Here is a 12,495-nt window from a genome sequence, read left to right on the forward strand (position 1 = left end):
AGAGCCCGCTACGCTATTTGCATTCCCCTTTATTTTCGCCGTAATAGTCTACGTAAATATTTATGAAGACTAAGACGGCCAAAAATAAGGAATGCAAATAACGGCGGCCGTAGCCACCGCCATTTGCGTACGCAGTTTTTTTTTTTACCCATAGCCCTCCGCAGCCGGAAATCCGGCTGCAGACGGCTCTGGCCTGAGCCTGGCCGGCTGCTCCGCAGAGCCACCGTGGAGCACAGCTGGCCGTCGAGGATTCTGGGGAGGAGGAACGGATCGCCTCCCCCTCTGTCGAGGATTCCAGGGGGAGGGGCGGAATGCCCCCCCCATGAACATAATCCGCAGAACAGTAAGTGACTTTCGTACATCCCTAGGTGCAGTGTGCTTCACTCCTGCTTATGGCTGCCATTTCCTCTCAGTTCCGTTCACTCCAGCCTCTGAACAAGAGAACATCCCAGACTTCCAGTGGAGGATGCACTACCTTCCCAGGCAAAACTGAATGTCTTCAGCCTGATACCCCTTGCCTTTCCTGGTTCAAAGTGTTGGGAAATCTGGTGTGACATACAGCAGAGTTGCCTTATATGGACAAAGCGTGGTAATACAGCCTTTTAATATTGGAAGCAATAAACACAGGCTAGAGCCAGTTTAGAAGAAGTTCAAATTAACTAAGGGAACAATCCTATGAAGAAAGGTGGCAGCCTCCGAACTTGGAGTCTGGCAACTATCCTATCTGGATCCTCTCCTCTGTGCTCCATCCGTCCAGCATTCAGCTAAACATGCAATTTCAGGCATCTAGCCAGCAAATGGGAACAGGACAGGGATGCTGTGCAGCACATAGGAAGCCTCACGACAGAGTTCCATGGTCTCCTCCACTCCCCACCCCTACAACCACCCCCTTTCACCCTCTCTCTGCTCCATTGGTGGGCATGGAGAAGCAGAAGGTGTAGAGAGAACCGCACCGATTACAAGGCAGTGAGGGAGGGGGCGGAGACCATGGGATCTGGGCCATGGCTCTGGGCTCCGTCCCCAGAAACAGAGAAATCCTATGGTCGTCTGGACACTGTCTAGTGGTCATACGATTGCTCTCACTTTAGTAGTGCTTTTGTACACATCATTAGAGAAGCCTATGTAACTAGGGGTGGACGAAAGTCGCTTACCTGTCGTCAAAGGACGTTCGCGGTGGGGGGGAGGCGCTTCGCTGGTCCCCCCACGAAGTTCCGGCCGGGGGGGGGGAGGCTTCCTGCCTCGCCCGGCCACGAACGCGAAAGTTTAAAACAAAAACAAAAACGCCCCCTGATAGGCTACTAGCGTTGCCCTTATTTTCGCCGTAGTCTACATAAACATTTACGTAGACTACAGCGACCAAATAAGGAACGGGAATGGCGGCTCCCTATGGGGGCCGCCATTATCCGTACGCACTTTTTTTTTTTTTTTTTAAAGTCACCCGTGATAGGCTACGTGATGATTGACCTAGCCTATCACGGCTGACCTTGCAAATCTAGCCATGATAAGCTACGTGAATCGTCATGTAGCCTATCAGGGGGCGTTTCTTTTTTTTTCTTTCATTGCAATGGCGGCAGCGGCAGCCGGTCGAAAGACCGGCTGCTGCTCCCACCCCGCTCTAACACCCGCCAAACCGCCGGCCGGACCCGCCACCGGGAGGGACATTCGGTGAAGGTAAGTCCCGTCCCAGGGGGAGTGCGGGGGGCGGGGGGGGGGTTCGGAGGATTTCTCCCTGAAACTTGTTCGGGGGGCCGAACATGTTGGCGCTCGGCCCCCCGAAGTTTCGGGGAGAAATTCTCCACCATCCCTATATGTAACACTGTTCAACTACAAGCACCCTCTAAAGCTGGGTGTGAGTGGAAGGAAGTGAAGAGGATATGGCTTCTTGCTTCCTTGTTGCAGAGGAGGAAGAGGAGGAAGGAATAGGAAGGGGAGGGAGCAGGGAAAAGGAACTGATCAAGCTACATGACAGTAAGGGGGTGAACAAGACAAGCAGCTGTTGATGCAACACACTCTCTATCATCCCTGGAGTCTGGAAGCATGTGGAGTTGTTCCTACTATCGAGCACAAAGCATGTTGCATGGAAGTGCAGTCTGGCATGGGGGGGGGGGAGATCCTTGGGTTGCCTTGGCTTCAATACATCTCAGGACCACGAGTTCCACTTTCAAACAACTCCTAAGCATTAGAACGCCTCTCCTCCTCATGACAAGGAGTCACAAAAATGAAACACTCCTAGAGCTGTGGTGTTAATTTGGGGTTGAACCAAATTTAGTTTGGACTACACACTACAGTTCCTGATTCATCTCTCTCTCTCTCTCCCTCTCTCTCTCTCTCCCTCTCTCTCTCTCTCTCTCCCCCCCCCCCCGGCAGTTATTGGCAGGGAGGCATATGCTTCACAGCATCTTGTTCCAAAGGGAAGCGTTGGACCAGACAGTCTCTGGCAATTATTCAGTTGGGCCCAAGACAGTGTCTTGAGGCCAAAAGAAATGTTGGGCCACATTCTATGTCTTGGATGTCTTGCTGAGGACACTATCCTGGTTGCATCAGTGGATATCATGCGGTTGATTTTATGTGGCCCAAACCTTAGGTTGGTGTGCATAGACCTCTGGAAGCATGGAAGCATTAGAAAACTGGATTTCTCGGAAGACAGGGAGAAGCTAGAATGACAGAGAAAATGGCCCGGATTTAGAAATCATGAAAATACAGTCAATAGCCTCATCACTTTGAGCTCTACTCTTTGATGGTCAGTGCACATCCCATCTAGGCTAAGAATGCCATCCTTTGGCTGCAAAAGTAAACTTGCGGAACTTTTTTTTTTTTTTACATCGGAGGGGGAAGGAGCTAGTCCTCATTAGTAAAAAGTGTGCCTTGGCACATGACCAGAATTCTCATACAAAAAAGTGCATCCCATCAATGAACTAACGATGCCTGATCATCGGCAGAGATTTTAAAAGAAAACCTGTACATTCCTACTCATAATGAAGATACCAGGCATGGTCAGGCATCACGCTAAGCCATAATGGTTAAGGAATCTCTGCTAACTTTTGTGGCATGTGGGGAAGAAAACCACATTCCCCACTGTTAGGAAGCCATCCCGACTAACCACCCTTCTGCAAAAGTGTTAAGGAGCCCGAGGTGACTTATCATGTCATATGGAGGGCTCCCCAGGGGTTTCAACAGGTTCCTGAGGGCGGCCAGGATGTGACCATAGAGTCTGCTGGGTAGAGTGTCTTCCACTGTGGGCAATGCTCGAACCGCCATGGGCTTTCTCTATGGGCAAGTGCTATTTTGGACCTTGGAGCGGCCACCAGGAGTGACTGTATAGTGCTTTGACACACACCGTTTGCTTGCAAACAACACAAACACAAAAATGAACACAAAAACGGAGACAAAGAGAGACAAAGAGAGGATCAAAAGAAAAGCAAATGCTGGACTTCCTACAAGCAAGGCGGGAGGACAGCAGAAGACAAAGGGGATTTTAACTGCTGTTGTTCTTGCTGTTGTTGGAGGGAAATGTGATCAAAACTGGGAAAGGAAGGAATACAGGAATGGAGGAGAGTGGGGGCAGGTGGAGGAGAGCCACAAAAAAGGACAGGAGAGTAGTGTGTGTGTGTGTGTGTGTGTGTAAAATCTAGACAGAATGAAAGTAAGGGCAAACCAATGGCTGAGAACTGAGAAAGGTGGGGGGGGGAACAAAAGAAAGAGGCAAGGGAAGGCAAAGGAAGGCAAAGGAAAGTAGTTTTTATTGTATTTCTCCTTTTTCAAATAAGCAGTCAAGAAAAGAATGAAGTGTAAAACCTATTAGAGAAGGGGGAGGGGAGAGACAAAGAACCAGGAAAGAGGGAAAATCAAACTCCGTACTTTTGAAGTGTTTGGTTTTTAAATCAAGGATCTACAATTGAAAGAAAGAAAAAAAGAAAAAGAATATTTGGATTTGGAAGGAAGAAGGAAGTACAAACACACACAAAATATAGATTTAGCCAAATATCCCTAACAACACGTCATAAATCCAAACCACCACCTAATCAGTGCTCTCTCTCTCTCTCTCTCTCTCACTCACACACACACACACACACACACACACACACACTGAAATGAAAGCAGGCTGATCTCTCCAATGTATCCACTCCGAAACTGCCCCCTCCTCCACGACTGTCACTGATTGGAGACTGCTGGGATACACTCTGCCTTCGTTTGGCGACTAGAGCTGCCATTCGCCAAGGCTCACCATTTCCCCCTCCCACCTCCCCCTCCTCTCTCCTTCCCGTATCTTTTGCTAGTTGCTACATTTTGGAGATGGGCTGTCTGCACTTCAGAAGGCATCAGAATGCCTCTGAAGATCCAAGTGGGACCGAGAAGCCTTGGTGACAAGCTGCTTTGCTTCGGGGTGCCTTGGTGCTGTTCCAATCCAGTTTGGATCATGGCGAGGCACCTCCGAAGCAGCCCACTTTGCTTCGTTATTCGGGATTCAGTCCGAAGATGTGCACAGCCTTATCTAAAACCATAGAATCCAGTCAATGTTTCAAAACAAATGGTCACGCTACTGCTCCTTGGGGAACAGCAGGCACTATCTCGTCACATCAGGAACTCTCCCTAGCCCATAAGTTCAGGGTCTGCAACTGATTCTCCTTCAAAGGGGAACCAACTGCCCTACCCGGAGCATAGGCTGGTGATTAGCATCTGAAAGAGTCATAGAGTCATAGAATCATAGAATCATAGAATCATAGAATCATAGAATCATAGAATCATAGAATCATAGAATAGTAGGGTTGGAAGGGGCCTACAAGGCCATCGAGTCCAACCCCCTGCTCAATGCAGGAATCCAAGTCAGAGCATCCCTGACAGATGGCTGTCCAGCCTCATCTTGAAGGCCTCCAGTATGGGAGAGACCATCACCTCCCCAGGTAATTGGTTCCATTGTCGTATTGCTCTTACAGTCAGGAAGTTTTTCCTGATGTTCAGCCGGAATCTGGCTTCCTGTAACTTGAGCCCATTATTCCGTGTCCTGCACTCTGGGATGATCAAGAAGAGATCCTGGCCTTCTTCTCTGTGACAACCTTTCAAGTACTTGAAGAGTGCTATCATATCTCCCCTCAGTCTTCTCTTCTCAAGGCTAAACATGCCCAGTTCTTTCAGTCTCTCTTCATAGAGCTTTGTTTCCAGTCCCCTGATCCTCTTTGTTGCCCTCCTCTGAACCCTCTCCAGTTTGTCTGCATCCTTCTTCAAGTGTGGTGCCCAGAACTGGACACAGTACTCCAGATGAGGCCTAACCAGTACTGAGTAGAGGGGAACTAGTACTTCCCGGGATTGGGAAACGATGCTTCTATGAATGCAGCCCAAAATAGCATTTCCCTTTTTTGCAGCCACATCACATTGTTGGCTCATATTCAGCTTATTGTTGGCTCATATTCAGTCATTAAGTTGTACAAGGATTAAAGCCTTGAAAAGAATACTTTTGTCTGTGTCTTGAGTTGGCTATTGGAGTAGACTGAAAGAGGCCACGAGGGCGCTCCTGACGCAGGGATAACAGGCGAGCATGGCCTTGGTATACAAAATGAAGCAGGACAAAGGCTAATACAGTTCTGCCAAGAGAACACACTGATCATGGCAAACACTCATTTCCAACAGCACAAGAGGCGACTCTACACATGGACATCACCAGATGGTCAATATCAAAATCAGATGGATTATGTCCTTTGCAGCCAAAGATGGAGAAGCTCTGTACAGTCAGTAAAGACAAGACCTGGAGCTGACTGTGGCTCAGATCATGAGCTTCAAGTTGCAAATTTTTGGCTTAAATTGAAGAACGTAGGGAAAACCACTAAACCATTCAGGTCTGACCCCTTATGAATATACAGTGGAGGTGAGGAATAGATTTTAGGGATTAGACCTGATAGACAGAGTGCCTGAGGAACTATGGGCAGAGGTCCGTAACATTGTTCAGGAGGCAGCAACGAAATCCATCCCAAAGAAAAAGAAATGCAAGAAAGCCAAGTGGCTGTCTGAGGAGGCTTTACAAGTAGCTGAGGAAAGAAGGGAAGCGAAAAGCAAGGGAGAAAGGGGAAGATATACCCAACTGAATGCAGAGTTCCAGAGAACAGCAAGGAGAGACAAGAAGGCCTTCTTAAATGAACAATGCAAAGAAATTGAGGAAAACAACAGAATGGGAAAGACTAGAGATCTCTTCCAAGAAAATCGGAGATCTCAAGGGAATGTTTTGTGCAAAGACAGCCATGATAAAGGACCAAGAAGGCAGGGACCTAACAGAAGCAGATGAGATTAAGAAGAGGTGGAAAGAATACACAGAAGAACTACACAGGAAAGATCGGAATGTCCCCGATAGCCATGATAGTTCGGTCACTGAACTTGAGCCGGACATCCTAGTAGGGATCGCAGAGAATTCGGCCACGGATTCCAATGAGGCTGGATTCTTTAGAATCTGGGCCCCCAGAATCCATGGTGGAACAGCCTCCTGCCCCTCTGCCCCCCAGGGAATCCCCCCCCCCATGGAATCTCCTGGGACGGCACTTACCTGGGGCGGATGCAGTGGATTCGGCGGCGGCTTCGGCAGCGGCAGCTTCGGCTGCTGGTCTCCTGTCCGGCTGTGGCCGGGCTGCTGCGGCCGCCATTGGTGTCCTCCTTGCAGCTCTGATAGGCTACGTAAGTATTTATTTAGCCTATAACGGCTAACCCCCCCCCCAAAAAAAAACCAGCGTACGCAAATGGCGGCCGCTATGGCAGCCGCCATTTGTGTTCTCTATTTTTCACTGTTCTAGCCTACATAAGTATTTACATAAGCTGTGATGGCAAAAAAAAAAAAAAAAAAGGAACGCAAATAGCGCCCACTACGCTATTTGTGTTCCCCTTTGTTTTTCGCCGTAATAGCCTATGTAAATATTTATGTAGGCTAGAACGGCGAAAAATAGGGAACGCAAATGGCAAGTGCTGTAGCCGCCGCCATTTGCGTATGCTGTTTTTTGGGGGCGGGAGGTTAGCCGTGATAGCCTATATAAATACTTACATAGCCTATCACGGCAGCCTGGCTGGATGCAAATGGCGGCCTCTATGGCGGCCTCCATTTGCTTCTGCAGCAGCCCGTCCACGGCCGGAAATCCGGCTGAGGACGGCCCAGGCCAGCTGCTGCGGTGCGGAGCCAGCTGGGCGGGATTCCGGGGGGGAGGACTGGATCACCTCCCCCCCGTCGTGGATTCTGGGAGGAGTGGAGGAGTGCCTGTCCTCCCACCGTGAATCACATCTGCGAACAGGTAAGTGAGTTTCGTGCATCCCTGCATCCTACTAGAGAGTGAAGTTATGTGGGCCTTAGGAAGCATTACTAACAACAAAGCTAGCGGAGATGTCAGTATTCCAGCCGCCATTTGCGTTCCCCTATTTTTTGCTGATTTATCTTACATAAATCTTTATGCAAGATAAAATGTCGAAAAAAAAGGGCAATGGAAATAGCGTAGTGGACACTATTTGCATTCCTTTATTTTTCGCCGTTCTAGCCTACGTAAATATTTACATAAGCTATTACGGGTTAAAAAAAAAGGCACTTCCCCCTCACATCAGGATGCATTAACCAAGACCCCCCCCCCAGCCTCCCAGCTTGCCTCGCAAGGTCAGCCATGCGAGCTGCCCCACCCCTGCCTCCACAGGGGTTAACTGCTGGAATCCTCAGCACACATGGGCCCAACACGCAAGCCATCGTCTCTTCACAACGAGGAGAGAGCTAGAGAGGCTGGGGCTCCTAGGCCTCATCCAGACCATGCCAGCTGTTAAGGGCTTCCTCAACAGCTGACAGGGCAAGATGAAGCCTCAGTCTTGTATATGCCCCAACCACACTTGCCATCTCTTCCTTGAAATGAGGTGATAGTGAGAGTGGTTGGGATGTGTGTGGTGAGAACTCGGGATGTTCCCATCTGCTCGGCGGCCAGCTCTGTCAGCTCGGCGAGCGAGGTCAAGGGGGCTGGATGGGGGAGTCTACTAGCATCCCGGATGAAGGTGGGTGCTTGTGACATCCCTACTTATGACAGGATGCACCCACCTGGTCATACCCCATCCTCCACAGCTAGCTTTTATTAGGAGGACATGCAATTGGGCACATTGCTGCAAACTCCCTGTGCACTTCATAAGACCGTGATCAGAGAAATGGATCCCACTGGATCTTCTAAAACAAAAACATTAAGTTGACTGCAAAGTCAAGAGATAGTATCCTGATGGTGCTTCACAAAACAACAACAATGATGGATCTGGGGTTACATTTGTAAGGGAGTTTTGTAGGAGGGAAGCTACTTGAGCATGTAACGGTGGCAGAAAACAGGGTCTACTGGCTGCCTGCACTGCCATGCAGGAGGAACAATTATATGCTCTAACCCATGTTTGGTTATCTTCATCATGAGTCTTTATGGAGGTGTTGCCAAAGGAAAAGGGAATACCTGCCAGGGCTGCAGCCTTTGACGTTCCCGCCTTTCTCCTTCACCCACCATCAACATCCGCTTGGGTCGGGATGAATATGCAGCATGTAAGGCATGGGCCACAGCATGGATGCTGCTATAAACAACATAACTGTCCTGAGACAGGGCTCTCTCAGTCTCCTCCTGGGGCAGCGTCGCCTCTGTCTCTTTCTCTCTGCAACATGTCCAAATTTTCATGGACAAAACATGCATTGAACTGAAACACTGAAAGGTTTCATCCCAAAACCGGTCCAGAGAAGAGGAGAATGGCTCATAGTGGTCATATTTTGTCATTATTTTAGTCTTCATTCTGAAGGACGAAGATCCGTGGAGGAAATGGAAATAATAAGGTGCCTGAGACAAGTTCAAGTCAATGTCCTGAAAAGCTGGCGTGATCCAGAGTTCTGCCCCCGTTAGGTTCTTTTCGAGTGTTCTTTGTATAAACATCAGCGGAGAACACCCTTAGTGGGAGTCCGCATAGTAAACAATTACCTTCACTTCTTTCCCCAAGAAAGAGAGGTCGATCTGGAATATTTGATGTAAGATATTTCGTGGCAGTCTTTTGGAGAAAGCGACACAGATTCCACTGCTGATCATCAGGGGTGTCAAGGCACTCAGGAATCTCTCCCCATTCTCAGTGTCTGGAGCAAAGAGACCGACCCACGTCCATCGGAAAAAACAGGAGCAGCTGGACGATCCCTGGGTACTGGGTTTCTTCCTTCGGGGCCATGCGGTAGACAAAAGGGAACGGAGTTTTGTCATTAGAAACAGGAGTAGCAATGCCATAACTGATCTAGGGAGCAAGGTAAAGTAAAAGATGGTAGCTTAGTATCAGTTTGTTTTGTGGATGAAGGTCAAATATTTTTGGTTAAAATGGAAGGAGGATTATGTAACGTGTCTTTGGTTCCATAAAGAGGATAAAAGACAGGATATAAAATACACACATACATATATACATACATGCATACATAGGATCTAACTCAATGTCTGTCACTTTGAAGTGGTATATTGGAGGGAGCAAAAATATCTCAAGTTTCATTTGTGGTGCAGCCCAAGAGGAACACTGGGGACCTTTTCACATATTCAAAATGCTGTAGAGTGATACACTTCAGGAACCAATTGATGGAGGTTTGACCTTCTTGCTGCCTCATGTGAGCCAACTGAAAAGGATAGATTTACCCCGCTCCCAACTATGTTCTAGATTCTGTAGGGATGGACGGAACACTTACCTTCCATTCCGTTCTGTTTCCACTGGGCGGGGAGGCGCTCCATTCCTCCCCCCCCGAATCCTGGCCGGCCGGGTGTGCAAATGGCGGCGGCCATAGCCGCCGCCGTTTGCATCCCTGCAGTCAGCCGTGATAGGCTACGTAAATGTTTACGTAGCCTATCACGGCTGATTTAAAAAAAAAATGCGCGTACGCAAATGGTGGTGCCCATGGGCGCCGCCATTTGCGTTCCTTTTTTTGGCGTAAAACATTTACATAAACATTTATGTAGCCTAAGACAGCGAAAATAAGGGTGTAGCCTTTACATAGCCTATCACTTTTTTTGTTTTTTTGTTTTTTTTAACTGGTAACAAGGTAAGTCCCGTCCCGTGGTCCTTTACACGCATTCAAAATACTGTAGAGTGATACACTTCAGGAACCAATCAATGAACGCTAGACCTGCTCGCTGCCTCGTGTGAGCCAACTGAAAAGGATAGATTTAGCCCTGCCCCAACGATGTTCTAGATTCTGCTTGGGGAGCACACAGGAGCCTTATTCAAGAATTAAACCAATGAAGGTGCAACATGAGTACAAAAGCAACCCACTTTGGGTTTTGACCTGGTTACAGGACTGGATCAGCCTTGGTTGCCCTGCTAGGTGATCTGTATCGAGAGAGGGACAGGCAGAGTACCACCGTGCTAATTCTGCTGCATCTCTCATCAGCTTTGGATACCATGGTTTCCTGCTGGATCAACTCTGTGGGAAGGGCATGGGAAAAAGTGTGTTACAGCGGTTTCAGTCCTACCTATGGGGCTGATTTGAGGAAGTAATGCTGGGTGTCCATTCCTTGACCCCTTGGCAATTGAGCTACAGGGTTCCACAGGGCACCACCTTGTCCCCAATGTTGGTCAACACCTGTATGAAGTCACTGGGAGTGGTCATGAGGGGATTTGGAACAGTTCAGAATTCAGGTGCTCAGCTGTTGTCGGGAGCTGACCCTCTTCAGCATGCTACCCCTTTGCTGAGGGAACCACACTACCTGCCTATTTGATACCAGGTCAGATTTAAGGAGTTTTTCTTACTAGTGTACAAAGAGCTAAGCAACGTGGGACCAGGATACCTGAAAGAGCAACTTCTGCCTTTCCAACCTGCCTGATGACTGAGCTCAACAGAGGGCATGCTCCTGGTGGTTCCCCATGGACTTATGGCCCGATTGGAGTCCCCCCAGAGAAGAGACTTGAGTGTGGTGGCCCCCTTTCTGTGGAACTCCCTGCCTCTGGAGGTCAGGCAGACACGAACATGGTGCAGTTCCCTGAAATCATCTTTATTTCTTGAAGCCATCCTTGGCTGACCAACCACAGTTGTATTGTAGTTGTGTTTCTTTCTCCCTCTCTCTCCCTCTTTAAAAAAATAATGTTTAACATGGAGTTTTATTCTTTTATCTTATCTTGTATCTTTTATTGTTCACCACTCCGGAATCTGTCTAGATGTGCAGTGAAATATATATGCCAATAAATACATACAGAAATAAATAAATGCATAACAGAGCCATGCCTTCAACAGAGAGATGGGTGACATCATGCCTTCTGGGGCAGAATCATGGCAGTGGTCATGTGAGGGCTGCAAAAAATGCTGAGTAGGGTTCTCACTCCTGTCAGCCACTACTGTTTTCTGTAATGTCTGCATTTGTTGTGGTTCAGTCGTTAAGTCATGTCTGACTCTTGGTGACCCCATGGACCATAGCACGCCAGGCCTTCCAATGTCTGCATAGGAGAGCCTTTTGAGACATGATTCAAGGGGCAATCCTGTAGAGATGGATGGGCACTCTGAGCTCCACTGAAGTCAGAGGCAACCTCCTATCCAATGCAAGGCAGAACCAGCACACAGAAGAGGATTCCCTCCGTGCTGCACTTTGCCTTAGATGGACATTTTCATGTGTCTATGTGTGGCATCGGGAAGGGGCAGGAACTGGGCTGGGGTCACATGGAAAGCTGTCTAGTACAGCTTCCGTGGTCTCCTGCCAGCCCTGCTCCCAGGCCCTCCCCCTGGAATCCTCCGTGGTCAGCTCCGCTCCATGGCCGCTTCCAGCCGCGGCCAGTCTGCGGACGCAATTGGCATCCAGTGTAGCGGATGCCATTTGCGTCCCTGCCTTTTGCCATGATAGGCTACATGAATCTTCATGTAGCCTATCACGGCAAAAGGCAGAAATGCAAATGGCATAGTGGACACTATTTGCATCCCTGCTCTTTGCCATGATAGGCTACGTAAATATTTTTTACGTAAAATCCATTTGCGTCCAAAGACAGGCAGCAGCAGATGGCAGCGGATGGCTGGTGGCAGGTAGGATCTGACTGGCACGGATTGCCACAGGTGGTGAAGGTGAGTCTTTCATTCCGCCGCAGACTCCGGGGGGCTGGATCCTTAGAATCTGGCCTCATTGGAGTCCGTGGTGGAATTCTCTGCCATCCCTACCTCCAACACCCACTCCAGAGAACCAGTATGCCCAGGGGGCACAGGGACTGAAGAGTGAGAGCTGAGCCCAAGCAGAGCTCAGCTCCCCTTTCTATGCACCTGGCCTCCTGTCCGCTCCCAATTCACACCTGTGGGGTTTTGTAGATGGTCGACATGAAGGAAATGTGGAGGGAGAGGTCCGATTCAGCCCCTTCAAGAACGGCCAGCAGGTGATTCTTCCTCCTGCAGCTGTATTGTGGCATGTTGCTTTTGCCCCCAGCAAGGAGCTGCAGCATGGCATAGGAGGTGGCTCTTCCATCAAAAAATGACTTATAGATGTTGTAGCCCAGGGTGACATTGGGTAAGACCCTGGGGTTCTGGTTGATCTC

Source organism: Heloderma suspectum, chromosome 2 (assembly GCF_057233095.1).
Source record: "Heloderma suspectum isolate Gila_16-S chromosome 2, 16-S_ref, whole genome shotgun sequence".
Taxonomy (NCBI): Eukaryota; Metazoa; Chordata; class Lepidosauria; order Squamata; family Helodermatidae; genus Heloderma; species Heloderma suspectum.